This window comes from Bos taurus, chromosome 3, assembly GCF_002263795.3.
Source record: "Bos taurus isolate L1 Dominette 01449 registration number 42190680 breed Hereford chromosome 3, ARS-UCD2.0, whole genome shotgun sequence".
NCBI classification, from domain to species: Eukaryota; Metazoa; Chordata; class Mammalia; order Artiodactyla; family Bovidae; genus Bos; species Bos taurus.
This window is the reverse complement of record NC_037330.1, coordinates 58589996-58615549: the sequence shown is the minus strand read 5'-3', so window position 1 is coordinate 58615549 and position 25554 is coordinate 58589996. Positions and strand designations below refer to the sequence as shown.

Sequence of the window (25554 nt, the reverse complement as noted above, 5' to 3'; positions counted from 1 at the left end):
CCCTGAGCCTAATTATAAACAAAGTCCCATGTATCCACTCTGGGCCCATGTCAACCCAGCAGCCAATTAAAACCTGAAAGATTTTTCCTATAAATTGACATTAGCCACATGTTCCATACTGAAATTGGGCCTCTTTTTTTTTTTTTTTTTAATCTAATTTTGCAGTTACCCCTAGTAAATGTTATCTGCTTCATTCCAACTTGCCTCATTTTGATTCTGTCATCCTGTGCATTATTTATTACCTCTAGCTTTGTATCATCTGAAATTTGATAAGCATGCCTTCTGTCTTCTCTAAGCAGTTGTCAAAAAGTGTTGGGATGTGTGTGTTGGTGAAAAGAATAATAAAGACAAACTCCAGTAAATTACATTTACATGCCTTCCTGCTTGAGTGATGAAGGACTATTTTTGGGAACATGGACTTTATTGAGTCTAATATATATATATAAATTCATTTTCCTCAGAGATATTTATTGAGAATTCTCAAGGCACACTACCATGTTATATACTTCAGAGACATACAGGCAGCTTTAAAGCATGATCCTTGACCTTGAAGAGCTTACTGGGAAAACAAGACATCCAAAATTAGAGCTATGCTAAGAGGACATGAGAGTTACTATCAACAAAGTGGTATAGGAAGTTAAGCAAAAAAGAAAGCACTGTGGCCAGTAGGAGTGAAGGAGAGCTGCTTGAAGATGAGTGGTCTTGGTTTAGGCCTTGAATAATTTTTAGGATGTGAATATTTGCAAGAATAGAATAAGAATCCCAAGGAAAAGTATGTGCAAAAGCCAAATGCATGTTCAAGGAACAACAGATCAGCTCAAATCATGTATGCATTGGTTAAGATAACTCCAGCTGCTGTAACAAAATGACCCCAACACATATGGTGGAACCAAGTGGATAGTGTATCTCTTGTTCCCTTAAGAGCTAACACAGATGTTCTTGATTGGCTCCTGACTCTTCTCCAAACAACATACAGGGGGGTCTGGCCTTCTTGCATTTTGTGGCTCCAACACTTTCAAATATAGCATCCAAGTTCAGTATGCTCACCTTCCTCAAGCTGAAAGAAAATTATAAGATGCAGTATCAGATGTAAGAGGCTTGATGGGCTAGGCCAGGAAGTGATATCCATCACCTCTGCTCGCTTTCCTCTGGCTGGAACTCAGTCATACAGCTACAGTGACCAAAGGGAAGAGCTGGGGAATAGTCTTCTATGAGCCCAGAAAGGAGAGGAAACAGGTTGGGGAAACAGCTAGCTGGTTTGTGCCCCAGAGTACAATGGGGAAAATGGAGAATAAAGGTAGAAAGGTTTAAACTTTCATCGCTTGAGCAGTGGAGAGACATATGGTGTGGAGACTGAGTGTAGCTTCCGAAGCCAAACCTTGTGGGTGGAAGCTTGGCTCTGCTATTTTCTTATTGTATGCTCTTAGTTGTGTTACTTAAAAGCTCTTTGCCTCCTTTTCTTCCTCACTTATGAAACTGGAAACAATGAACCCATTATCATAGGATTATTAGGAAGGTTAAAATTAATAACATAAATGTCTTAGTAAAGTGCCAGAAATGGTATCTAGCACCTAGTAGGTGTTCCTTAAATATTATCCATTAACAGGTTTGGGGGAGTTTGTTATTGCTTTGGGTTTTTAAAATTTTATTAGATTATAGTTGATTTATAATGTTGTATTAGTTTTCGGAGTATAGCAAAGTGATTCAGCTATACATATACATATATTCATCCTTTTTCAGATTCTTTTCTCATATAGGTCATCATGGAATATTGAGTAGAGTTCTCTGTGCTATACAGTAACACTGACAGGTTTTGAACAGAAGGCTTTGAACATGATTTCCTACCAATGGCCAAATCACATACTCACATCCCTTGAATTATCAGAGTCATATAGCTATCCTAATGCTTTCCAGCAGAACCCTTGACCTTCCTAGACTGATAGATCAAATCTCACTCACAAGTGTAATCATAGATTCAATACACATTTTTGAATCTTTGCTACATACCAGGTACAGGAGATATAATTGTGAATTACATTATGGAGCTTATGGTCAAATTGCTCCTTTTTCTCTTCCACAAATTTCAAGATCTTTGTAACTAATTCCCTGTTTAAATTCTATTTGGAATACCTAGAACTGTTTATTTGCTCCTGGCTGGACACTGACTGATACAGAGGCAATTTTTCTTTTCCATTGATAATATATCAATCAATCAAAAGATCTACATTTGAAGTCAAATTTAGATAGCAATTATTTCAGGATTAAAATAGACATTCATGCCTTATTTCTTTATTACCCCATCTTCAGCAGATATAATATTTGCTTTCATTGGGGAATGGGTGTTTGAGGGTAGGGGTTGGAATCCTTAAAGAGAATGAAGGCTCAGTGGTGTCCTCATCCATCCCAAATACTGGGAATACTAGATCAAGTAAATACCACAAATCTGCATTCTGACACTAAGTCCTGAGTGTTTCCAGATAAGAATCATTAAGCTTGACGCAAAGAGTTTTACTGCGGAGGAAACTGCTGCAGATTTCCTTTGACGTACAGTCAGTAAGTTCTGTTTGGTCGAACGGCCAGGCAGCATTTTATAGACAAGGAGATGATTCCAGGGTTCTGGTTCCTAAAGTTAAGATTCGTAGCCCCTAATCTTTGCTTCGGAGAAGGCAATGGCACCCCACTCCAGTAGTCTTTCCTGGAAAATCCCATGGATGGAGGAGCCTGGTAGGCTGCAGTCCATGCGATCGCTAGGAGTCGGACACGACTGAGCGACTTCACCTTCACTTTTCACTTTCATACATTGGAGAAGGAAATGACAAGCCACTCCAGTGTTCTTGCCTGGAGAATCCCAGGGACTGGGGAGCCTGGTGGGCTGCCGTCTATGGGGTCGCACAGAATCGGACACAACTGAAGCGACTTAGCAGCAGCAGTAGCAGCAGCAATCTTGGCTTCTTCAACTTTCATCTGGGAATTCATTCTTTAAACAAATATTTGCCAAACACCTACAATGTGTATGGAAGAGAAATAAAAGCAGTGAAAAGGGCATAATAAATCTGACTTTGACTCCTGCCCTTCCTGCATCTTAGCTGTGTAGTCTTGGTGTGCCCAAGACTCAGGCTTCACTATTTTCTGTCTTGCTCTAAACCAAGGGGACTGCCCTTCATGGACCATATCATCTGGTATCCCATTATTGTTGACTCTGGCCAATGAGAAGTTCTTACAGGAGACGGGAGGACAAGAGGAAACAGAAATCAACATATTTATTCTTCGTACTCCCTTCCTGCTTTTCATGGTTCTAACAACAACCCTTTTATAACCATAGCTTCTGTCTGGTGGTCCCTCATTTTGGTGATTCTAGCTCCTGGCTGGGTTCTTATAACCTCATGTAACTACTTAAATGAAAGTAGTAAACAGCATATTTTAAAGTTCTCTTTTAGTACACAACATTATGAATATTAAAGAAAAAGAGGATGTGAAGAAAAGGCAATTCAGCATTTTCAGAAAGAGCATTTGGCAATATTCAGTGCATGAGGCTGTGCTTGGGGCTATCCACCCTCTCCAACATCTCAAAGTATTTTTTGGCACTGTGAATGTTGATCAATGTAGTTGTAGAAGGGATCAAGGGACCAACACAGCCATGACATAATGTTTGATGTAAGGATATTGATGAAAGCAGCAAAGGGAGAGTTCCTAACTTCTATGCTCTGGAAAGAAGTAGCCAGTTGACTCCAACTCAGCTTGAACCGGAGAAGGCAATGGCACCCCACTCCAGTACTCTTGCCTGGAAAATCCCATGGACGGAGGAGTCTGGTAGGCTGCAGTCCGTGGGGTCGCTAAGAGTCAGACACGACTGAGCAACTTCACTTTCACTTTTCACTTTCATGCATTGGAGAAGGAAATGGCAACCCACTCCAGTATTCTTGCCTGGAGAATCCCAGGGACGGGGGAGCCTGGTGGGCTGCCGTCTATGGGGTCGCACAGAGTCAGACACGACTGAAGTGACTTAGCAGTAGCAGTAGCAGTAGTAGATTTATGGGGAAGAAATAGATTTGTAGTTTCTCTGGTGGCTCAGACCATAAAGAATCTGCCTGCAATGCAGAAGACCTGGGTTTGATCCCTGGGTTGGGAAGATCTAGAGAGGGGAATGGCAACCTACTCCATTATTTTTGCCTGGAGAATTCCACGGACAGAGAAACATGGTGGGCTACAGTCTATGGGGTCGCAAAGAGTCAGACATGACTGAATGACTAACACTTTCACTTCATTTCTAAATACATGTTTGTGGAAAAGAAATAGATTAGGCTCTGATAAGCCCCCTTCACTTCCTTATGAAATCAAATTGCCTCATTTGCTTATGAAGAGCAATGTCCTGTGGGCTCTCTCTGTATCAACCTACAATTGTTTGAATGTAGGATTAGATCACATATGTCCTGGGAATTCTCCTTCCAGTTTTCCTCTTTTGCATCAGTGATACTGCTCTCTGCTGGCTTCTTTTCCCTAGTGCTCCGTCTCTCTATAGCTGTCTCCCGCTGCTTCTGTTTCACTGCTTTTAAATGTTGACTAAGTCTCTAGTTTCAGTCTCCTTTCCTCCTTCTTCCAGCTTTAAATGCTCCCTCTTCTGGGTAGACTAATCTAGGCCCATGACTTCAAATGTCACCTCAATTTCATCAGTGCCTAAACTGTCATTGCTGGTTCCACACTCTCTCCTGAGCTTCAGAGCTGCCTGGAATTCATCCCTGTTTTTCAGTTCAGTTAAGTACAGTTGCTCAGTCCTGTCCGACTATTTGTGACCTAATGGACTGCAACATGCCAGGCCTCCTTATCCATCACCAACTCCCGGAGTCTACTCAAACTCATGTCCATTGAGTCGGTGATGCCATTCAACCATCTCATCCTCTCTCGTCCCCTTCTCTTCCCACCTTCAGTCTTTCCCAGCATCAGGGTCTTTTCTAATGAGTCAGTTCTTTGCATCAGGGGGCCAAAGTATTGGAGTTTCAGCTTCAGCATCAGTGCTTCCAATGAATATTCAGGACCGATTTCCTTTAGGATGGACTGGTTGGATCTCCTTGCTGTCCAAGGGATCTCAAGAATCTTCTCCAACACCACAGTTCAAAAGTATCAATTCTTTGGCGCTCAGCTTTCTTTATAGTCCAACTCTCATATCCATACATGACTACTGGAAAAATTATAGCTTTGATTAGATGGACCTTTGTTGGCAAAGTAATATTTCTGCTTTTTAATATGCTGTCTAGGTGGTCATAACTTTTCTTGAAAGGAGCAAGTGTCTTTTAATCTCGTGGCTGCAGTCACCAACTGCAGAGATTTTGGAGCCCCCCAAAATAAAGTCTCTCACTGTTTCCATTGTTTCCCCATCTATTTGCCATGAAGTGATGGGACCAGATCTTAGGTTTCTATGATCTTAGGTTTCTGAATGTTGAATTTTAAGCCAACTTTTTCACTCTCCTCTTTCACTTTCATCAAGAGCCTCTTTAGTTCTTCTTCACTTTCTGCCATAAGAATGGTGTCATCTGCGTATCTGAGGTTATTGATATTTCTCCTGGCAATCTTGATTCCAGCTTGTGCTTCATCCAGTCCAGCATTTCTCATGATGTATTCTGCATATAAGTTAAATAAACAGGGTGACAATATACAGCCTTGATGTACTCCTTTCCAATTTGCAATCAGTCTGTTGTTCCATGTCCAGTTCTAACTGTTGCTTCTTGACCTGCATACAGATTTCTCAAGAGGCAGGTCAGGTCGTCCATTATTCCCATCTCTTTCAGAATTCTCCATAGATCCACACAGCCAAAGGCTTTGGCATAGTCAATAAAGCAGAAATAGAGGTTTTTCTGGAACTCTCTTGTTTTTTTGATGATCCAGTGGATGTTGGCAATTTGATCTCTGGTTCCTCTGCCTTTTCTAAAACCAGCTTGAACATCAGGAAGTTCACGGTTCACATATTGCTGAAGGCTGGCTTGGAGAATTTTGAGCATTGTTTTACTAGCGTGTGAAATGAGTGCAATTGTGCAGTAGTTTGAACATTCTTTGGCATTGCCTTTCTTTGGGATTGGAATGAAAACTGACGTTTTCCAGTCCTGTGGCCACTGCTGAGTTTTCCAAATTTGCTGGCATATTGAGTGCAGCACTTTCTTTTTTAATTTTATATATATATATATTTTTTACTTTACAATATTGTGTTGGTTTTGCCATACATCAACATGCATCCACCACAGGTGTACACGTGTTCCCAATCCTGAACCCTCCTCCCACCTCCCTCCCCATACCATCCCTCTGAGTCATCCCAGTGCATCAGCCCCAAGCTTCCTGTATCCTGCATCGAACCTGGACTGGCGATTCATTTCTTATATGATATTATACATGTTTTAATGCCATTCTCCCAAATCATCCCCCCACTCCCTCTCCCACAGAGTCATCTTTTAGGATTTGAAATAGCTCAACTGAAATTCTATCACCTCCACTAGCTTTGTTCGTAAGCAAGTGCTAATGCTTAGAAAGTTAATGCTTCCTAAGGCCCACTTGACTTCACATTCCAGGATGTTTGGCTTTAGGTGAGTGATCACATCATGATGATTATCTGGGTCATAAAGATCTTTTTATATAGTTCTTCTGTGTATTCTTGCCACCTCTTAATATCCTCTGCTTCTGTCAGTTCCATACCATTTCTGTCCTTTATTGTGCCCATCTTTGCATGAAATGTTCCCTTGGTATCTCTCATTTTCTTGAAGAAATCTCTAGTCTTTCCCATTCTACTGTTTTCCTCTATTTCTTTGCACTGATCACTGAGGAAGGCTTTCTTATCTCTCCTTGCTATTCTTTTGAACTCTGCATTCAAATGGGTATATCTTTCCTTTTCTCCTTTGCTTTTCACTTCTCTTCTTTTCTCAACTATTTGTAAGGCCTTGTCAGACAACCATTTTGCATTTTTGCATTTCTTTTTCTTAGGAATGGTGTTGATCCCTGTCTCCTGTACAACTTCATGAACCTCCGTCCAAAGTTCATCAGGCACTCTGTCTATAAGATCTAGGCCCTTAAATCTATTTCTCACTTCCACTGTATAATCATAAGGGATTTGATTTAAGTCATACCTGAATGGTCTAGTGGTTTTCCCTACTTTCTTCAATTTAAGTCTGAATTTGGCAATAAGGAGTTCATGATCTGAGCCACAGTCAGCTCCCAGTCTTGTTTTTGATGACTGTATAGAGCTTCTCCATCTTTGGCTGCAAAGAATATAATCAGTCTGATTTTGGTGTTGACCATTGGTGATGTCCATGCATAGAGTCTTCTCTTATGTTGTTGGAAGAGGGTGTTTGCTATGACCATCGCGTTCTCTTGGCAAAAGTCTGTTAGCCTTTGCCCTGCTTCATTCCTTATTCCAAGGCCAAATTTTCCTGTTACTCCAGGTGTTTCTTGACTTCCTACTTTTGCATTCCAGTCCCCTATAATGAAAAGGACATCTTTTTTGGGTGTTAGTTCTAAGAGGTCTTGTAGGTCTTCATAGAACCATTCAACTCCAGCTTCTTCAGCATTACTAGTCAGGACATAGACTTGGATTACTGTGATATTGAATGATTTGCCTTGGAAACAAACAGAGATCATTCTGTCATTTTGGGGATCGCATCCAAGTACTGCATTTCAGACTCTTTTGTTGACTATGATGGCTACTCCATTTCTTCTAAGGATTCTTGCCCACAGTAGTAGATATAATGATCATTTGAGTTAAATTCACCCATTCCAATCCATTTTAGTTTGCTGATTCCTAAAATGTTACTCTTGCTATCTCCTGTTTGACCACTTCAAATTTGCCTTGATTCATGGACCTAACATTCCAGGTTCCTATGCAATATTGTTCTTTACAGCATCAGACTTTACTTCCATCACCAATCACATCCACAACTGGGTGTTGTTTTACTTTGGCTTGTTTCTTCATTCTTTCTGGAGTTACTTCTCCACTAATCTCCATATTTTTAGTCCCACCTTTTTAAAGTCCCACCTTAACTCCCACGTAAACATGCCCAGAACCGAGTTTCTTGTGTTCCGTCCAGACTGCTCCTTTCCCCCTTCCATTCTCTTTTTCATCCTCACAATTGTTGCTCAAGCTAGTAATCTGAAGTTCACTGCTTATATATTGTTGAAGCCTGGCTTGGAGAACTTTGAGCATTACTTTACTAGCATGTGAGATGAGTGCAATTGTATGGTAGTTTGAGCATTTTGTGGCATTGCCTTTCCTTGGGATTGCAATGAAAACTGACCTTTTCCAGGTCTGAGGCTTATCCTTGGCTTCACTTCCTTCTTTGTCTCCAAATTGAATCAATCAATTCTGAGAGATCAGTCTCCTTAAAACGGCTCAAATCCATCCATGTCTCTCCATTCACTCTGCCACCACCAAGTCCAGAATATAATCATTGGTCTCCTGGATTCTCACACGGTCCTCCTATCCAGAGTGGTCTTTCTAAAATACAAATCTGACCATGCTACTCTCTTGCTTAAATCCTCCAGTGCCTCCCCTGTACCCTCAGAATGAAGTTCAAATGCCTTACCGTGGGCCACAAGACCACCTTCCCCATTCTCATTCTGGTCACTTTCTCATTTTTCTCCTACATGGGCCTCTGGACATCATATTGTATCCCTTGTAATGTGCTTGACCCCATTCCTGCTTGAGCAACTCTTAGTCCTTCTTTAAGACTCAGCGAAGGCATTAACTTCCAAGAAGCCTTCTCCCTCTCCCCTGTCCCAGTCCAGATGTGACCCACCTATATTCTTGCTTTCACTCCCATTATGCAATGCCATGTTACTTGCCAGTCTAAGGAGCTCTTGGCAGACACACACATCTTTTTTATTGCTGAATCTTCAATTCAGTGGCTTAATTAAAGCAATGAATGGCATTTACTTCTCCCTACTTGCGTCAGTTCACCTTCATAATAATGGGTTTCTGTTCTTACAAAATAAGATTATACCAGGACCCCTTTCAGTTTCCAGAGTCTCTGATTCTATTGCTCCAATGCCTGTTAATTGCTGCAGGATAGTAGAGAGTTTGTGGTTTGGGTTTGAATCCTGGCTCTGTCACAGCTGTGTGATCTTGCACAATTTGCTTAACCTTTCTGAGCCTCAGAGCCTCATATGTAAAACAGGAATAGTAATACCAATCCAAGATTGGTATGAAAAGGATTAAAGAAAATTAACTTGAATGACAGGTGAAATATGTTCTCTTCATTCTTCCCCCTGGGAAGACAGTCAGTATACAAATAGCCCTTTTTAAAAATCCTGGCTCCACCCCTTGTGTGTGTGTGTTAGTCCCTCAGTCATGTCCGACTCTTTGTGATTCCATGGACTATAGCCCCACTAGGCTCCTCTGTCCGTGGAATTCTCCAGGCAGGAATACTGGAGTGGGTTGCCATTTCCTTCTCTGGCTCCACCCCTTATTCCTATACAATTCTGGTCAATCAATTTTATATACAGAGCTTTGATTTTTTCTTTTGTAAAAAGAAAATGATACCAACCTTATGGTGTTGTAGAGGTTAATGAGATGATCATGTAAAGCTTTGTAGCATATAGATAGAATAAGCACTCAGCAAACGTTATTGGCTTTTCTGATGATGATGATTAAAAAAAAAAAAAAAAAAACCAATAAGGAGGATAAGAAGAAGCAAAGCCTGACAACAGCTGTCTTTCAGTGGAAGTTACTCCTTTTTCTCCTTCCCAGTGGATTCATGGTTAGGTAAATCTTTGTTTTCTCATTCTAAGGTCAAATTCCATTACAACGTAGTTGTTACCCAGCTTTCCCTGATGAATGGGAATCTTCTGGTATTGAATATTAGTGAAAATTTAATACATTTTAAATAATTTAGGTCATTTATATTTCATTTGCTTGATAATGTACAGATACAACTCTTAGAAATATAGGTCATGTAAACAACAGTGTCAAATTATTTCCTATACATTATGACTTGCATAAATGGAGAGTTTGCAAGCCTCTAGTGGTTTTACAGAGAGAGCCTCACCATTCCTGTTGTCTGAATTCTTACTTCTTAGGTGGTTGCTACATATGTCCTTATTTCACCCTTCACCTATTTTCTCCTCTGAATCATCTTTTCTCAGCTCCTCCATGTCATGAATTTACTTTTCTCACTCTTCATTCCAGTTATTTAGTGCTGCCTAACAAACCACCCCCGGAGAAGGCAATGGCACCCCACTCCAGTACTCTTGCCTGGAAAATCCCATGGACCGAAGAGCCTGGTGGGCTGCAGTCCATGGGGTCTCTGAGGGTCGGACACGACTGAGCGACTTCACTTTCACTTTTCACTTTCATGCATTGGAGAAGGAAATGGCAACCCACTCGAGTACTTTTGCCTGGAAAATCCCATGGACAGCAGAGCCTGGTGGGCTGCCGTCTATGGGGTCGCACAGAGTCGGACACGACTGAAGCGACGTAGCGGTGGCAGCAGCAGCAGCAGCAGCAACAAACCACCCCCAAACTTAGTGACTGGAAACAGTCTTTTTATTTTGCCAATGATTTTTAGATAAGGAATTTGAGAAGGGCTTATGCAAGTGGTTCATCTTTGATCCTTGTGGATTTCGTTGGGGTAGTCAGAGCTGGAGGGTCAAAGATGGCTCCCTCGCTCACATCTCTGCTACCCCCATGTTCCTTGGCTTCTGCTCTCCATGGGATGAATTTCTTTCTCCAGGACCTCGCCATGTGGCTTGGGTTACTCACAGCATGGTGGTCTCAATGTGGTCTCACTTCTCAATTAGCTGTTGATTTCCTAGAGGTGGTAAGTGCATGCTGCCAGGCCACTTAAAGGCTATACACAGGAGTAGTATAGCATCATGCCTGCCATTCTATATTGGTCAAAGCAGTTACAGACCTATCCAGATTCAGAAAGGAAATAGGCACCACTTCTCAATGAAAGGGAATGCCCATTATTAATCAGCTGCATTCTTATTCTCCAGTTCTGTTACTATTCTGGTATAGTATTTATATAACTTTTTCAGATAATTTGCCTTCCATTTCATAAAGTTTCTAACTTTCCCTGAATTACAGTCAGGGTCCATATTATAGATTTACACAGCTAGCTCTATTTAGTGACTAGTGCTAGGCACTAGTATTGTCTTATAGGGAAGATGGTTATTTATCAAACACCACATAGTTAAATACAAACTAAGTGCTATAAAGGAAAAGGACTGGACACCTGGGGCATGTATAATATCAGAAGTCTCATCTGTCCAGGGTATCAAGGGAGGTTTCCTGAGGTGGTGACTTTTGAGCTGAGACTTTGAAGTCTGGGTAGGTATTAATTAGGATTGGAGAGAACATTTCAAACTACGGGAACACATGAGCAAAGACAAAGAGTGAGAAGAGGCTCATCAATGAATTTGGTAAAGTTGCAAGACACAAAATTAATACACAGAACTCTCTTGCATTCGTATATACTAATAATGAAAGATCAGAAAGAGAGATTAAGGAAACAATCCCATTTATCACCACATCAAAACAAAACAAAACACCTAGGAATAAACCTACCTCAGTCAGTTCAGTCGCTCAGTCGTGTCCGACTCTTTGTGACCCCATGAACTGCAGCACGTCAGGCCTCTCTGTCCAACACCAACTCCCGGAGTCCACCCAAACCCATGTCCATTGAGTCAGTGATGCCATCCAACCATCTCATCCTCTGTCGTCCCCTTCTCCTCCTGCCCTCAATTTTTCCCAGCATCAGGGTCTTTTCAAATGAGTCAGCTCTTCGCATCAGGTGGCCAAAGTATTGGAGTTTCAGCTTCAACATCAGTCCTTCCAATGAATATTCAGGACTGATCTCCTTTAGGATGGACTGGGTGGATCTCCTTGCAGTCCAAGGGACTCTCAAGAGTCTTCTCCAACACCACAGTTCAAAAGCATCAATTCTTCGGCACTCAGGTTTCTTTATAGTCCAACTCTCACATCCATCCATGACTACTGGAAAAACCATTGCCTCGATGAGACGGACTTTTGTTGACAAAGTAATGTCTCTGCTTTTCAATATGCTGTCTAGGTTGGTCATAACTTTCCTTCCAGGGAGCAAGCGTCTTTTAATCTCATGGCTGCAATCACAATCTGCAGTGATTTTGGAGCCCTGAAAAATAAAGTCAGCCACTGTTTCCACTGTTCCCCATCTATTTCCCATGAAGTGATGGGACTGGATGCCATGATCTTAGTTTTCTGAATGCTGAGCTTTAAGCCAACTTTTTCACTGTCCTCTCTCACCTTCATCAAGAGGCTCTTTAGTTCTTCTTCACTTTCTGCCCTAAGAGTGGTGTCATCTGCATATCTGAGGTTATTGATATTTCTCCCAGAAATCTTGATTCCAGCCTGTGCTTCATCCAGCCCAAAGTTTCTCATGATGTACTCTGCATATAAGTAAATAAGCAGGGTGACAATACACAGCCTTGACGTTCTCCTTTTCCTATTTGGAACCAGTCTGTTGTTCCATGTCCAGGTCTAACTGTTGCTTCCTGACCTGCATACAGGTTTCTCAAGAGGAAGATCAGGTGGTCTGGTATTCCCATCTCTTTCAGAATTTTCCATGGTTTATTGTGATCCACACAGTCAAAGGCTTTGGCATGGTCAAACTTACCTAAGGAGGCAAAAAACCTGTACTTAGAAAACTAGAAGATGAATTTGGAATTGACATATGTATACTGTTGATATTATATATAAAATAGATAACTAATAAGAACCTACTATATAGCACAGAAAACTACTCAGTGCTCTGAGGTGACATAAATGGGAAAGAAATCCAAAAAAGAGGGGATATATGTATACAGATAGCTGATTCACTTTGCTGTACAGTAGAAACAAACACAACATTGCAAAGTAATTGTACTCCAATAAAAGCAAAATAAAATGGGCTATGAAAAAAATGCCCATCTCACAAGAGTTGTTAGAGTATTAAGTAAAAGAATAGGTATGAATAGTTTTTTTTCTAAATTATTAGAGTGTGTTTCTATTTTAAGTTATTGTTTTGTATGTTAAAATCATTCTGAATGATAGTGAGAAAAAAGACTAACTCATGCAGATTATCCAATTCTTTGGAAATAATACATGATTCATACTACTATCTCCATTAGTCTCATTATATAAAAATAATTCTATATATGTATACATACAACTCTTATGTGAAAGCTAGAAGAAAATGGTAATTTGTATTCATACAGGCCGCATATGTATCTACTTACTAAATTTTCCAGAGAATTTATTTGAACATCCCAGCAGATCAGTATATGCATCAGTATAAAATGATGCACAGATTATCTATAAGTTACTAGTCTAGCATATTTTGTTTTTAGACCCCAGTACATGGGCTTCAATTTTCTTTTCAGTTCTTAAATTTTTTTAATGTATTTTTTATATTTGAAAAAAATTAATTAACTATACCATCTGCCAATTCAAAAGTGGGGAAAAATGAGAAAAGACTTTGAAGAAAGACCTTTTCAAAAATATAGGAAGAAGTAAAAAGCAAGAAGACTGTCTCAGAAAGCTATTTTTCTTGTGGGAATTCTGTGATAATTATATCATCTTAGGAGGAAAGGGGACAAGAGTACTACATAGAAAAATCAGAATTGTACTTTTATGGAAACCTCGTGTGTTCCCACGAAATAAGACCATAACATACAACTTGAAAAAGAAAGTAAAAAGATGTCAACTCTAATTTGCCTTTTACCAAGAACTTTCTGACATTATAATTAACTATAGGAATTATCTTTTCAGTTATACTTTTCCTTTTGTGACCTTGTTAATGTTTCTTGAGCTTAATAATATTGTCTGCCTTACTGCAATATCATTCTGATTCTCATTGGAAATGGTCATCACTGGTAAGGTGCAGATAAGGAGAAGAGGTTGGACACTGTCAGGAAAGACTGATGAATGTCAACTGAGGAAGAATGAACTGTTAACATTTTGGGGAATAGTCCTTAGGACTTCATATCATATAAGTCTACAATATTACATTCTATATAAGTTTATATTACTTTATAATATGTATTCTAAGGAATAAATAAAAGAATGAGAAAAAAAGACTAACTCATGCAAAGATTATCTAACTCCTTAGAAATAATGTATGATTCATACTACTATCTCCAGGGTGAAAATAATTCACCCTTTAAAAGGAATTCTATTTTCATTGCCCTTTGAAAGTTTAAAGATAATTTTTACTTTAATTTGTTTTGCTTTTAAAAGACTCATGGTTTGTTATAGCCCAAGAGGTAGTAACTGAAAAAGCAAAAAGAAATCACTTTTCCTCTCTTGTTTATCTTTCATAAAAAAAGGAAGAAAATTAAATGCTTAATTAAATCAAATGAATTAACTGAAAACTGACCAGTTTTTGCACCACTGATTGCTTATTGAATATTACAACAGTGTTCAAACAGTCCGAACATGGAATAGGTCTGGCCATGAACCAAAATATGCAGTTTAGTTGTACATGGTATGGGAATAGGCATTCTGGAGGTGGAGCCCACGTGGGTATCATCAAAACAGCAGAGTGCTAAATATTGCTAGTTCACTTTGCTAGGCTTTGTTTTCATCCCTTTAGGGTGAAAATGGTGCTTCCAGCTCCCATCTGCTTGGCCCTGCTTGGGAGAGAGTCCTGTGGGCTGCCCTAATCACATTTCCTGGAAGAGTTCACAAAGATCTGATTTGGAAATTTCCAGAAACGACTACGTCCATCTTAACACATACTGGAATCTAAGAAGATAATATGTACTTGTCACATTGTTCTAAAGCAGACATTCAATTACATTCAAAGAGCACATGTCTGCTCTCACAGGGACAACTATGAGCAATTAACAGAGAAAACAGACTACATAACAAACTTCAAAATCTCTAATCAACACAGAAGTTCCTCAATGCTCCCCCTCCCCACTGCTCACACAGCCAGCCACCCCTCTCCCTATGCAGCATCTCCCAGCCTAGGTTTAAATTGCTCCCTCTACAACCCAGATGTATTCACAATGGAGCTCATTCTTCCAGATTCTCCCTAAGCATCTAATTAAACCTAATAAACCTATTTGTGCTACGATTTTAGTAGATGAAAATAACTTTAATCAATTCAGTACCTTTCACTGAGTGACTTTGTGCTAAGCACTGTGGTTAACAGTATGCTTTAGAAACAGTTTCTCTATTCATTTAAAAAATCGGGAAAAATTGGGAAGCCCTACAATAAGGGAGCAGTTAAATAAATCATGTTACATCCATACCTGTGGGGTACTCTGTAGCCACTCAGAAGAATGCTTTCGATGGGTGTCAACCAAACTTACTGTGGTAATCACTTGACAATATTTACACTTTAAACCTATACACTGTAGTATGTCAGTTATATCAATAAAATTTAAAAAAGGAAAACAATGCTTTGGTATGACCTCAGTTTTAGTTTTTAAATTCGCACAGAAGGGACTTCCCTGGCAGCCCAGTAGTTGGGAGTCCACCAGTTAAGGCAGGGACGAGGGTTCGGTTCCTGGTCAGGGAACTAAGATCCAACGTGCCACGGGCAACAAAGCCTTGCACCTCAACTAGAGAGAAGCCCACACGCCACAAGGAAGATCCTATATGACACAACTAAGACCCAACCCAGCCAAAAATTAATGTTTTTTTAAAAAATATGCATAAGAAAGACAATAAAATATACTAGTAACTTTGCCTATCTTTAAGAAGAGGGATTATATATGATTTTTATTTTCTTCAAACTTCTACGCACTTTACAATTTTCTTCAAGAAGCATATAGTGTGTTATAATCAGAAAATAAACAATATACAGTTTAACCAGAGACAATAAACTACTCTCTGCAAGAGTTATTAGTTTAGTCCAGATGATACTAGATCAAAAAGTATTATATGTATATTATATATATTATGGGCTTCCCTGGTGGCTCAGCTGGTAAAGAATCTGCCTGCAATGCAGGAGACCTGGGTTCGATCCCTGGCTTGGGACGATGGCCTGGAGAAGGGAAAGGCTACCCACTCCAGCATTCTTGCCTGGAGAATGCCATGGACTGTATAGTCCATGGGGTCTCAAAGAGTCAGACAGGACTGAGTCACTTTCACTTTCATATATGTTATGGTAAGTGTTATAATTTTGTACAAGGTGTTATGAGAACATCTAACTACCCATATATGTGACAGAATATTTAATATGAAACTTCACTCATTGATTTTATAAATGTATTTACTACTGTAAGGAGATGTATAGTTCACAATGCCTTATCAGAAATCTTTGGTGCCAAATATGTTTCAGAACTTAGACCTTTTTGGACTGTAGAAATCATGTGGTAAGTATATGTTTTTGCAAAGAACCTCTAATGGGCCTGGGGCAGCTCCTTATGATCCAACACATTAACATTTCCATTTACTTAGATGGGACCACTAGAATAAGTACTACACTGTTTCTCATCAGTTTAGGTCACCAAATTTGTTACTGAAAAGTCTTCCTTTCTACCTCCTTTGGATTTCTGAATTGCAGATAAAGGATTATGGACCTGGATGAGAAAGGTGGGGACTCAGGACCACAGCCTGCACAAGGTGTATCATTATCTCTTTCTCAGCCCCTAGTTCATCAAGTCTAACACGTATTCTCATCATAGGAGCCATAAATATGATTTCTATTCACATTCAGTTCAGTTCAGTCACTCAGTCATGTCCGACTCTTTGTGACCCCATGAATTGCAGCATGCCAGGCCTCCTTGTCCATCACCAACTACCAGAGTTCACCCAAACTCATGTACATTGAGTTGGTGATGCCATCCAGACATCTCATCCTCTGTTGTCCCCTACCTCTCCTGCCCCCAATCCCTCCCAGCATCAGGGTCTTTTCCAATGAGTCAACTCTTCGCATCAGGTGGCCAAAGTACTGGAGTTTCAGCCTCAGCATCAGTCCTTCCAATGAACACCCAGGACTGGTCTCCTTTAGGATGGATTGGTTGGATCTCCTTGCAGTCCAAGGGACTTGCAAGAGTCTTCTCCAACACCACAGTTCAAAAGCATCAATTCTTCGGCGCTCAGCTTTCTTCACAGTCCAACTCTCACAACCATTCATGACCACTGTAAAAACCATAGCCTTGACTAGATGGACCTTTGTTGGCAAAGTAATGTCTCTGCTTTTGAATATGCTATCTAGGTTGGTCATAACTTTCCTTCCAAGGAGTAAGCATCTTTTATTTTCATGGTGCAATACCATCTGAAGTGATTTTGAAGCCCCCAAAAAACAAAGTCTGACACTGTTTCCACGGATTCCCCACCTATTTCCCATGAAGTGATGGGACCAGATGCCATATTCTTAGTTTTCTAAATGTTGAGCTTTAAGCCAACTTTTTCACTCTCCTCTTTCACTTTCATCAAGAGGCTTTTTAGTTCCTCTTCAGTTTCTGCCATAAGGATGGTGTCATCTGCATATCTGAGGTAATTGATATTTCTCCCGGCAATCTTGATTCCAGCCTGTGCTTCCTCCAACCCAGCGTTTCTTATGATGTACTCTGCATAGAAGTTAAAAAAGCAGGGTGACAATATACAGGCTTGACGTACTCCTTTTCCTATTTGGAACCAGTCTGTTGTTCCATGTCCAAGCTAACTGTTGCTTCCTGACCTGAACACAGGTTTCTCAAGAGGCAGGTCAGGTGGTCTGGTATTCCCATCTCTTTCAGAATTTTCCACAGTTTATTGTGATCCACACAGTCAAAGGCTTTGGCATAGTCAATAAGGCAAAATAGAGGTTTTTCTGGAACTCTTACTTTTTCGATGATCCAGCGGATGTTGGCAATTTGATCTCTGGTTCCTCTGCCTTTTCTAAAACCAGCTTGAACATCAGGAAGTTCACGGTTCACATATTGCTGAAGCCTGGCTTGGAGAATTTTGAGCATTACTTTACTAGCGTGTGAGATGAGTGCAATTGTGCGGTAGCTAGAGCATTCTTTGGCATTGGCTTTCTTTGGGATTGGAATGAAAACTGACGTTTTCCAGTCCTGTGGCCACTGCTGAGTTTACCAAATTTGCTGGCATATTGAGTGTCGTACTTTCACAGCATCATCTTTCAGGATTTGGGACAGCTCAACTGGAATTCTATCACCTCCACTAGCTTTGTTCGTAGTGATGCTTTCTAAGGCCCACTTGACTTCACATTCCAGGATGTCTGGCTCTAGGTGAGTGACCAACCATCGTGATTATCTGGGTCATGAAGATCTTTTTTGTACAGTTCTTCTGTGTGTTCTTGCCACCTCTTCTTAATAACTTCTGCTTCTATTAGGCCCATACCATTTCTGTCCTTTATCGAGCCCATCTTTGCATGAAATGTTCCCTTGGTATCTCTAATTTTCTTTAAGAGATCCCTAGTCTTTTCCATTCTGTTATTTTCCTCTATTTCCTTGCATTGATTGCTGAGGAAAGCTTTCTTCTCTCTCCTTGCTATTCTTTGGAACTCTGCATTCAAATGGGAGTGTCTTTCCTTTTCTCCTTTGCTTTTTACTTCTCTTGTTTTCTCAACTATTTGTAAGGCCTCCTCAGACAGCCATTTTCCTTTTTTTGCATTTCTTTTCCATGGGGATGGTCTTGATCCCTGTCTCTTGTACAATGTCATGAACCTCCATCTATAGTTCATCAGGTACTCTGTCTATCAGATCTAGTCCCTTAAATCTATTTCTCACTTCCACTGTATAATCATAAGGGATTTGATTTAGGTCATACCTGAATGGTCTAGAGGTTTTCCCTACTTTCTTCAATTTAAGTCTGAATTTGGCAGTAAGGAGGTCATGATCTGAGCCACAGTAAGCTCCCAGTTTTGTTTTTGCTGACTGTATAGAGCTTCTCCATCTTTGGCTGCAAAGAGTATAATCAATCTGATTTCGATGTTGACCATCTGGTGATGTCCATGTGTAGAGTCTTCTCTTGTGTTGTTGGAAGAGGGTGTTTGCTCTAATTTTCTTGAAGAGAAACAGTTTGAACCGTGAACTTCCAAATGTTCAAGCTGGTTTTAGAAAAGGCAGAGGAACCAGAGGTCAAATTGCCAACATCTACTGGATCATCGAAAAAACAAAAGAGTTCCAGAAAAACATCTATTTCTGCTTTATTGATTCTGCCAAAGCCTTTGACTGTGTGGATCACAATAAACTGTGGAGAATTCTTCAAGAGATGGGAATACCAGACCACCTGACCTGTCTCTTGAGAAACCTGTGTGCAGGTCAGGAAGCAACAGTTAGCTTGGACATGGAACAACAGACTGGTTCCAAATAGGAAAAAGAGTATGTCAAGGCTCTATATTGTCACCCTGCTTATGACCAGTGCATTCTCTTGGCAAAACTCTATTAGCCTTTGCCCTGCTTCATTCTGTATTCCAAGGCCAAATTTGCCTGTTACTCCAGGTATTTCTTGATTTCCTACTTTTGCATTCCAGCCCCCTATAATGAAAAGGACATCTTTTTTGGGTGTTAGTTCTAAGAGGTCTTGTAGGTCTTCATAGAACCATTCAACTTCAGATTCTTCAGTGTTACTGGTTGAGGCATAGGCTTGGATCACCGTGATATTTATTGGTTTGCTTTGGAAATGAACAGAGATCATTCTGTTGTTTTTGAGATTTCATCCAAGTACTGCATTTCAGACTCTTTTGTTGACCATGAGAAATGGCTACTCCATTTCTTCTAAGGGATTCCTGCCCACCATTGTAGATACAATGGTCATCTGAGTTAAATTCACCCATCCCAGTCCATTTAGTCCACTGATTCCTAGAATTTTGACATTTACTCTTGCCATCTCCTGTTTGACCACTTCCAATTTGCCTTGATTCATGGACCTAACATTCCAGGTTCCTATGCAATATTGCTCTTTACAGCATCGGACCTTGCTTCTATCACCAGTCACATCCACAACTGGGTATTGTTCTTGCTTTGGCTCCATCCCTTCATTCTTTCTGGAGTTATTGCTCCACTGATCTCCTGTAGCATATTGGGCACCTACTGACCTGGGGAGTTCCTCTTTCAGTATCCTATCATTTTGCCTTTTCATACTGTTCATGGGGTTCTCAAGGCAAGAATACTGAAGTGGTTTATTCACATTAGAGCATATGATAGTATTTGATCTTAGATATAAACCCCAGGAGTGAAAATATTCTAATTGTGTGCCTTGAAGACACATGTGCTTAAAGGGCCTCAATTGTTTTAAGGGAGAAAAAAAATGTTATCATAAACATACCTTATAAACATTTAAAAGCATTAAGAAATACGTAGGTCTTCTAAGTAATATTAGTAGAGCTGGCAAAAATGCATTTCTGAATACTTTTAAAAGGTCATCTCCTAGCCTAACATTTCCCAATCACTGTTGGGCGAATTCAGGCAGCTAAGTGACCAAAAGGCTATGGTTTCAGCCCTTAAGTCTAAAACTGCTGAGTTATTAGACAGTTTTGAAGAAACTTCTTTATTATATAGACATACATAAGACATATATAAGACACATATTTAATATATAGGTAGACATAATGGGGGAGTTTATTCAATCTCTGTGATATAACGTGTGCAGCGTCTGAGCTAATATTGCATGCAACTAAGGACAAGTAGCAATTTCCATGAAGTGACAGATAAGCGGTTTTAGGGGGGAAAAGTGCCAAGGATGATTCATTTGAAATCAACCTTGACGGTTTTCCTGCTGACGAGGCTGACAGGACGGAGGGCTAGACCCGAGGTTAAATCCTTCAGTTCTAGGAAACTGCTCTGTCTTTAGGGCTTGCTCCCCCAAGCTCTGCTAGTCCAACAAGACTTCCACAGTCAGACTAACCATACAGAACTTTTGACAGAAGGAGGAATTTTTCCTTAGTTCTACAAACCATGCAGTCAAATGAATGCTGATTTATTAATGCAGGTTGACCATCAAACACTAAATTCCACAATAATCCCTCAAAATTATGATTTACATCATTACTACTTTCTCTTTGACTAACCTTACTACTAGAACTACCAGTATGTGTAAAACTGATTGATTTGACCTCCTATATGAGAGTCCCTTGGACTGCAAGGAGATCCAGCCAGTCCATTCTGAAGGAGATCAGCCCTGGGATTTCTTTGGAAGGAATGATGCTAAAGCTGAAACTCCAGTACTTTGGCCACCTCATGCGAAGAGTTGACTCATTGGAAAAGACTCTGATGCTGGGAGGGATTGGGGGCAGGAGGAGAAGGGGACGCCAGAGGATGAGATGGCTGGATGGCATCACTGACTCGATGGACGTGAGTCTCAGTGAACTCGGAGTTGGTGATGGACAGGGAGGCCTGGCGTGCTGTGATTCATGGGGTCGCAAAGAGTCGGACACGACTGAGCTACTGATCTGATCTGATCTGATACCTTTTCAGACTCTGGCTGGAGACAAGAGCAGAAACATGGCCCAAGGGCAAAAGCAGGTAAGCAACTTAAGAGACATATGTACTTTATGAGTCATTGCTGCTGCTGCTGCTAAGTCGCTTCAGTCGTGTCCGACTCTGTGCGACCCCAGAGACGGCAGCCCACCAGGCTCCCCCGTCCCTGGGATTCTCCAGGCAAGAACAATGGAGTGGGTTGCCATTTCCTTCTCCAATGCATGAAAGTGAAAAGTGAAAGTGAAGTCGCTCAGTCGTGTCCGACTCTTCACGACCCCATAGACTGCAGCCCATCAGGCTCCTCTGTCTGTGGGATTTTCCAGGCAAGAGTATTGGAGTGGGTTGCCATTGCCCTCTCCTTACGAGTCATTGGAAGTTGGCAATTTTGAACATTTTCATTACCGCTTTCACATAATACTAAACTCTTCTTAGCAACTGATATAGGCTGCTATGTGCTATGAATAGCACAACCAGAGTTTCAATGAGCTTTTTTTTTCATGTTAAATTCACATTTATCAGTCTACTATAGATTCCCATCTTCATAATCATCACACTGAAAAATTACTAAACATTTAATATCATATAATGCTAATGTAAGCACCATAAAAATAAATTAAGGACACTTGGGTCTTATTTCTGGGACCTTACAATTTTGAACAGAGGATGATGACAAACAAAGAAAAACATATAAGCTATACAAAAACAACTGCATGAATTAAATAGGTAAAACATTATATTGAGAATGAACAAGAAACAGCCTAGGGAGGTTTTTAGCTGATGAGTGAAGAGGCAATTATAGAAGCAACCCACAGGGAACTGATCCTTAAAAGGGCCTAATTATTTAATTAAGACACTCTTTCCTGGAGGGGGGCAAATCTAGAGATTTTTCAGACTTGGTAACTGCAAAATAACTAAAATTCTGGGGTGGGAGAAATATTTCAGAACTTTTCTTTCTGTCTCCAAAACTTATAATAAATGGCATTAGAACTAAGATCCAGTAAATATTGTTAAAGTTTTGCCTTCAACCACATGTCACTAAGAGCCAGCAGGCTATTGATATTGAGAAAAGTGTCAGGATTATATTCAAAAGTATGTTGAACTCAGGCTTATGACAGTGCCCCTTACTATAGAAAATGTTTTGTTTTGATATTTTTTAGGGGAATACAAGTAACGCTTTTTAATGAAAAAAAAAACAACAACAACAACCTCTAAAGAGTGTATACATTATTACATGAATTATAGTGACATTATTTTACATTTTTGCAAAATAGAGGATAGTTGAATTCTCCTATCTCCTGCATTCAATCTAATGCAAATCTAGTTTCTTTTTTTAAAAAATTAATTAATTTTACTTTATAATATTGTATTGGTTTTGCCATACATTGACTTGAATCCACCATGAATATACATGTGTTCCCCATCCTGAACCCCCCTCCCACCTCCCTCCCCATACCATCCCTCTGGGTCATCCCAGTGCATCAGCCCTGAGCACCCTGTATCATGCATCAAACCTGGACTGGCGATTAGTTTCACATATGATATTTTACATGTTTCAATGCCATTCTCCCATATTATCCCACCCTCGCCCTCTCCTACAGAGTCCAAAAGACTATTCAATACCTCTGTGTCTCTTTTGCTGTCTCGCATACAGGGTTATCATTACCTTCTTTCTAAATTCCATATATATGCATTAGTATACAAATCTAGTTTCTTAAAATAACAATTGTGTATATTAAACATGATATTAAATAATATCATGTTTTGATGATACCTAAATGCAGTGAAATGATTACTACAATAAAGCTAATCAATGTATCCATCTCCTAACATATTTAGCAGTTTTTGTGTGTTTGGTGAAGGCACCTGAAGTTGACTCTCTCAGCAAATTTCCAGTATACAATATAGTGTTACTAACTAAAGTCATCATGCTACGTATTAGGATCTCAAGATACTATAGAAAATGAATACTACGTATTAGATATGTCAATGGACACAGCATCAGTAGGACAATTAAAGTCAATGAACTCTGAGAACAAATTATTATGAGGCCGTATTTATATAAGCATGTCTTAATATGGAAAAGTTTAAGCATTTATTTTTATCTACTCTGTTTAGGGTAAACTGAATTAAGAAAAGAAAATGAGCCTAATTCTAAAATCTGTCTCTGGTAGATTACTGACACAGCTGAAACTCTCCAAAATCAGCCTCTTTAGTTTGGAAAGTGAATTCTTTCAGCTAGAAAAAATAATGATTTGTTTTCTGCAAATTTCACATTTTAAAAGGGTGTCTTTGAGAAAGACATGTGAGAAAGATATCTAACTACAAAACAGTGGGGATTACCCCGGTGCCACTCTGGCTCTCTGGCAAGCAAATGTAGATCTGAGGTTCTAGCTGAACTCTCACTTCCACAAAGCGATGTCTATAGATATGTAACTTACCTTACCACAAAGCATAAGAAATGTGGTTTTCTGGAGATAAGGATGAAAATCCACTGGATTGAGAGCAGTCATCTTGCTTTAAAATGTGAGAAATAAAATGCACTTAAACAGAGGGGATCCTCATAGAAATGCCTTAGTTTGGAGATGCAGTTTTCAAACCACACACCAAAAAAATCTGCAAAATTAAACACACTCCAAAATATCAAAAGATTCATGGAGAAGGGTCCTTACAGAATTCAGCTCTTATGAATCAATCAGGGGCTCAATAACACACTTACAGTGCAGAGTTAGAAACCTCCTGCGAAGCACTTCCCCTAAGCATTGAATGGGATTTTATTAGACAGTACTGTGATATTTTTGTCTTTAACATTTCAGCCAGGCTGTATATTTACTCATTCATTCAACCATCAAGTGCCTAATGGATATCAGCATTGTGGATTCAAAACAAATATGCTATGGCTCCTGCTGAACGTCTTGAATCTAATAGGAAGGAATAATCATGTAGAAAATCTCAATGGGGTTCAATTAATATAGGATGATATCAGGAAAAACACTATCTCTATTTGGGGGAGCTTCATCATAAGTATGGAGAAAGCAATGGCACCCCACTCCAGTACTCTTGCCTGGAGAATCCCATGGATGGAGGAGCCTGGTGGGCTGCAGTCCATGGGGTTGCTGAGAGTCGGACACGACTGAGTGACTTCACTTTCACTTTTCATTTTCATGCGTTGGAGAAGGAAATGGCAACCCACTCCAGTGTTCTTGCCTGGAGAGTCCCAGAGACAGGGGAGCCTGGTGGGCTGCCGTCTATGGGGTCGTACAGAGTCAGACACGACTGAAGCTACTTAGCAGCAGCAGCATCATAAGTAACAAATAGAAGGTGGTCCAAGCAATGGAAATGGCGTTTACAAAGGCATGGAGACAGAGAAAAAGCACTTTGGATGGCACACAACTCAAAATGAGTCTATGGGTGTAGAGAGTCAGGTGAAGGCTAGATGACCAATGAAGAAGAAATCTATGATTATACATTAAATAGAAATTAAAAGATCTCTTTGGGGTGTGTGTACGCTAAGTTGCTTCAGTCATGTCTGACTCTGTGCAACCCTATGGACTGTTGTCCACCAGGCTCCTCTGTCCATGGGATTCTCCAGGCAAGAATACTGGAGTGGGTTGCCATGCCCTCTTCCAGGGGATCTTCCCATCCCAGGAATTGAACCTGGGTCTCCTGCAACTCCTGCATTGCAGGCAGATTCTTTACCACTGAACCACCAGGGAAGCCCCTCTTTGGGGTGGTATGCTATAATGTCTCTAGAACAATAGTTGGCCAGAGTAAGTTGTGGGAAAATTTACATCTTTGTCCATGGAAGAGATTGGGTCCTCTTCTCAGTGGTTGTATGAATGGGTCTTCTGGGTCCTCTTCTCAGTGGTTGTATGCTTGAATCCTGGGTCCTCTCCTCAGTGGTTGTATGCTTGAATATGGATTACCCACTGAGGAAAGTTGAAGGAGGAGGTATTACTCTCAGAGACATTCTGGGCATTACTGAGAGAATATTTGAGAACCTGTTGCCATCATCTTTCAATCAAATGCATGCATGTGGGGCACTTCAAGCTCTACTGGGAGTAACCAATGCAGATCCAAGAAAGGGGCAGTAGATGATAAGAGCTATCTATATCATCATGAGGATTACTAAAGAACTGACTAGGAAAGCAATTTAATACCATTAATAGTTCAAATTCCTTCATGTTC

The 25554-nt window shown here is 40.2% G+C and overlaps 1 long non-coding RNA gene across 5 annotated transcripts in view; it reads right to left on the bottom strand.

Annotated features, from left to right (window-relative positions):
* Positions 1-402: 402 nt before the first annotated feature.
* LOC101904769 (uncharacterized) overlaps positions 403-25554 on the bottom strand; it is a 123794-nt gene continuing 98642 nt past the window's right edge. For 4 of the 5 annotated variants that reach the window (XR_009493951.1, XR_009493950.1, XR_009493953.1 and 1 more), the window contains 2 exons: positions 11540-12626; positions 403-3002 (listed from right to left, as the gene is read on the bottom strand). This is a non-coding gene — a long non-coding RNA (uncharacterized lncRNA). Of the gene's footprint in view, positions 3003-11539; positions 12627-22576; positions 25296-25554 lie in introns of those variants that run through there. The other variant, XR_003034033.2, reaches the window with a different exon arrangement.